Here is a 5,000-nt window from a genome sequence, read left to right as displayed (position 1 = left end):
GCGCTGTCTGCCGGTCGGCCTAAGATGTTATTGACCCCATCCGGATTTCCCTTCCGGAGCCAATACAGCGCACCCCTTTCCCTGAGCAGCAGGTCAAGTGGGGGGATTGCTGTGATGACTAGTAGCGCATCGGCGGAAGTTGTGCTGTATGCTCCAGTGAGGCGCAACAGCGCTTGGCGCTGCAGCCTCCTCATCGCCGCCGCAGGTTTTCTCTGTCTCAGCCTATGAGCCCAGACACTCGACCCGTAAGCCGTGATGGCCACGAGAATGCTCGAGTGATATAGCCTTAATGTCTGCAATGGCAGATGGTATTGCTTGTTTGCAATACTGGCTATCTTGTGGAAGAGGGCCTGGCTTTTGCGACATACGATCTCGATATGCGCAGAGAACAGTCTGGACTCATCGAGGTGGATTCCCAGATACCTCGCCATGCGTGTTCGCCTGATAGCTCCATCGTTGGCACCGCCAGCAATTCGGAGTACAGGGCCACGTGCCAAACGGCCGCGCAGCAAGATATACACAGTCTTCTCAGCAGACAGCTTCAGCTTCACTTTGTGGCACCACTGCTGCAGGGCGTTGAGCGCTGCGTTGCAGTTTACTTCCAACATTGCCCGAGAGTCACCTTCTATCACTAGAAGGATGTCATCGGCGTACGCTACTACGCCTCGCACTTGTCGCAGTTCTCCTAGTTCCGCCAACACAGGCTCGAGGCCTACATCCCAGAATATGGGACCGCAGACCGAGCCCTGTGGGCATCCCTTGGTGATCGACTTCTCAACCGCCCGCCCCGGGCACCGCAAAACCGCCCGCCGGTTACGGCAGTAGTCTAGCAGGCACCGGTACAGGGGCCCAGGACATTCCAACTTCCTTAGGCTGTCGAACAGTGCCGGCCACCATAGGTTGTCGAAAGCCCCAGCGATGTCAACCATTATCCCCGCAACGTACTTGGCTGTAGATGTGTCCACCAACAACATTGCCTTGTTTATAGCATCTTCTGTACACAGACCCCTCCTGAATCCGTATTGGTCGGGACTGCGTCCCCTAAGTTCCCGGTGTTGCTCTAGCCGAAGGCATAGGAGCTTCTCCTGGAGCTTAGCCATGGAGTTCAAGAGACAGATGGGTCGGTATGATTTCGGCACTTCCGGATCCTTGTCCTCACCCTTTATCAGAATGACCACTTCGGCCAACTTCCACGATTCTGGTACCCGTCCCTGACGTAAGCACTCATTGTAGAGGTTAGTCAGGTAAGGGCAGATCTCCGCGCACAGGGCTTGGAGAACCTCGGCAGCGAGTCCATCATGGCCCGTCGCCTTTTTACGGCGCAATTCAAGAATTGCGGCGGTAACTTCACGTTCAGTGAACGGAGCAACAGGCGTCTCATCGGCATACAGCTCATGGAGTTGTCGCCTCAAATTCCCCTGTTCCTCGTCCTCATCTTCGCTACTATCGTCGGGCAATAAGGTACTCATGAGGAGCTCAGCTGACTCTTGCCAGTCCTTGGTGTGACTGCCATCGATCTTCCTTAGGGTCGACAGGACCGTCGGTGACCGAACTTTTGACACGGCAATCTTGTACGGTGTACCCCAGGGGTCAGCCGCCAGACTGTCACGAACAAAAGACTGCCAACTCTCAGTCCGTACTGTGTGCAGTGCCCGCTTAAACACGGCTTTGGCCCGCCTGTACCGCGCAAGCGTGGCCTCACGAATGTGATCGCCTACGCTGCGCTGGTAATGCCGCCGCGCTCTTCTGCATTCGCGTCGGAGACGCTGCAGCTCAGGGTTCCAAGGTGCCTTAGGCATTTTCCCTGTGTGGGCCAACGGGACTGCGCCTGTTGCTGCTGTCTGTATGGCCGCCGTCAGATCTTCTGCAGCTTTGTCAACGTCCACAACGCGATCCATTGGCCAATTCGGTATCACTAGATTACCTCTTAGTCGATCCCAATTAGCCTTTCGCCAGTTGTACTTGACGGTGCCGTTCACCTGGTCTTCAGGAGGAGGCTCCCCATCATAGGCTACAGTGAATGTGATCAGATTGTGGTCACTTAGTGTCATTCCCCGCCATACCTTCCAGTTCTCCGCACGGAGATGCTCGTGTGCACTCTTCAGTGTCACATCGATATTCGAGGTCGCTCCACGGCGGCCTTCGAAAGTTGGTGGGAAGTTTGGTCGGTTCAGCACTTCTAGTCTGAGCTCGTGAATTGCTTCAGCGAGTCTCTCACCTCGCCTGGCGGCGCGTCGAGCACCAAGAGGCGTGATGTCACTGTGCCATAGGGGTGACATGGCATTTGCGTCCATTGTGCAAATCAGCAAGTCATTGCGGTAGAACCCAACCGCCTCTTTTAACTGGTCGATATACGGTCTTTCTCTGTGCCTGTACTGAAAGTACATATTTAGCACGAAAAAGGTGAAATCGCCAGTAGATAGGGACAGCGGGAATCTCGTTAATCCATTCATGCGCGTCACTAATTAGATGACGAGGCATTTGGCTACCTTAAGAGAGTCATAGTTACTCCCGCCGTTTACCCGCGCTTGCTTGAATTTCTTCACGTTGACATTCAGAGCACTGGGCAGAAATCACATTGCGTCAACACCCGCTAGGGCCATCGCAATGCTTTGTTTTAATTAGACAGTCGGATTCCCCCAGTCCGTGCCAGTTCTGAGTTGATCGTTGAATGGCGGCCGAAGAGAATCCGCGCACCCGCGCGCCCCCGGAGGAGCACGCTAAGGCGGACGCGGCCTCGCAGCAAGGAAGATCCGTGGGAGGCCAAGGCACGGGACCGAGCTCGGATCCTGCACGCAGGTTGAAGCACCGGGGCGCGAACGCCGCGCAGGCGCGCGCATCCTGCACCGCCGGCCAGCACGAGGCCAACCAACGGCGAGAGCAGACCACGCCCGCGCTAAACGCCCGCACTTACCGGCACCCCTACGGCACTCACCTCGCCCAGGCCCGGCACGTTAGCGCTGACCCACTTCCCGACCAAGCCCGACACGCCCCGATCCTCAGAGCCAATCCTTATCCCGAAGTTACGGATCCAATTTGCCGACTTCCCTTACCTACATTATTCTATCGACTAGAGGCTCTTCACCTTGGAGACCTGCTGCGGATATGGGTACGAACCGGCGCGACACCTCCACGTGGCCCTCTCCCGGATTTTCAAGGTCCGAGGGGAAGATCGGGACACCGCCGCAACTGCGGTGCTCTTCGCGTTCCAAACCCTATCTCCCTGCTAGAGGATTCCAGGGAACTCGAACGCTCATGCAGAAAAGAAAACTCTTCCCCGATCTCCCGACGGCGTCTCCGGGTCCTTTTGGGTTACCCCGACGAGCATCTCTAAAAGAGGGGCCCGACTTATATCGGTTCCGCTGCCGGGTTCCGGAATAGGAACCGGATTCCCTTTCGCCCAACGGGGGCCAGCACAAAGTGCATCATGCTATGACGGCCCCCATCAACATCGGATTTCTCCTAGGGCTTAGGATCGACTGACTCGTGTGCAACGGCTGTTCACACGAAACCCTTCTCCGCGTCAGCCCTCCAGGGCCTCGCTGGAGTATTTGCTACTACCACCAAGATCTGCACCGACGGCGGCTCCAGGCAGGCTCACGCCCAGACCCTTCTGCGCCCACCGCCGCGACCCTCCTACTCGTCAGGGCTTCGCGGCCGGCCGCGAGGACCGGCCATGACTGCCAGACTGACGGCCGAGTATAGGCACGACGCTTCAGCGCCATCCATTTTCAGGGCTAGTTGCTTCGGCAGGTGAGTTGTTACACACTCCTTAGCGGATTCCGACTTCCATGGCCACCGTCCTGCTGTCTTAAGCAACCAACGCCTTTCATGGTTTCCCATGAGCGTCGATTCGGGCGCCTTAACTCGGCGTTTGGTTCATCCCACAGCGCCAGTTCTGCTTACCAAAAGTGGCCCACTTGGCACTCCGATCCGAGTCGTTTGCTCGCGGCTTCAGCATATCAAGCAAGCCGGAGATCTCACCCATTTAAAGTTTGAGAATAGGTTGAGGTCGTTTCGGCCCCAAGGCCTCTAATCATTCGCTTTACCGGATGAGACTCGTACGAGCACCAGCTATCCTGAGGGAAACTTCGGAGGGAACCAGCTACTAGATGGTTCGATTAGTCTTTCGCCCCTATACCCAGCTCCGACGATCGATTTGCACGTCAGAATCGCTACGGACCTCCATCAGGGTTTCCCCTGACTTCGTCCTGGCCAGGCATAGTTCACCATCTTTCGGGTCCCAACGTGTACGCTCTAGGTGCGCCTCACCTCGCAATGAGGACGAGACGCCCCGGGAGTGCGGAGGCCGCCGCCCCGTGAAGGGCGGGGAAGCCCCATCCTCCCTCGGCCCGCGCAAGGCGAGACCTTCACTTTCATTACGCCTTTAGGTTTCGTACAGCCCAATGACTCGCGCACATGTTAGACTCCTTGGTCCGTGTTTCAAGACGGGTCGTGAAATTGTCCAAAGCTGAAGCGCCGCTGACGGGAGCGATTATTCCGCCCGAGAGCATCCCGAGCCAACAGCGGCGCGGGTCCGGGGCCGGGCCAGGTAGGTCCGTCATCCGGGAAGAACCGCGCGCGCTTGCCGGGAGCCCGAGCGCCCAAAGGGGCGAATCGACTCCTCCAGATATACCGCCGAGCAGCCAGCCAGGACACCGGGGCTCTGCCCAACAGACGCGAACCGAGGCCCGCGGAAGGACAGGCTGCGCACCCGGGCCGTAGGCCGGCACCCAGCGGGTCGCGACGTCCTACTAGGGGAGAAGTGCGGCCCACCGCACACCGGAACGGCCCCACCCCGCGGCGAGTGGAAAGGCAACCGGACACGACCCCGCCGCGGATTGCTCCGCGCGGGCGGCCGGCCCCATCTGCCGAGGGCGGGGGCCAGTGGCCGGATGGGCGTGAATCTCACCCGTTCGACCTTTCGGACTTCTCACGTTTACCCCAGAACGGTTTCACGTACTTTTGAACTCTCTCTTCAAAGTTCTTTTCAACTTTCC

General features: G+C 58.0%; 1 pseudogene; it reads right to left on the bottom strand.

Annotated features, from left to right (window-relative positions):
* Window positions 1–5,000, bottom strand: part of LOC126327698 (large subunit ribosomal RNA) — a 7,612-nt pseudogene that overhangs the window by 2,239 nt on the left and 373 nt on the right.

Source organism: Schistocerca gregaria, unplaced genomic scaffold (genome assembly GCF_023897955.1).
Source record: "Schistocerca gregaria isolate iqSchGreg1 unplaced genomic scaffold, iqSchGreg1.2 ptg001057l, whole genome shotgun sequence".
Taxonomy (NCBI): domain Eukaryota; kingdom Metazoa; phylum Arthropoda; class Insecta; order Orthoptera; family Acrididae; genus Schistocerca; species Schistocerca gregaria.
Note: the sequence above shows the minus strand (reverse complement) of the source record. Positions and strands in the feature narration are given on the sequence as shown.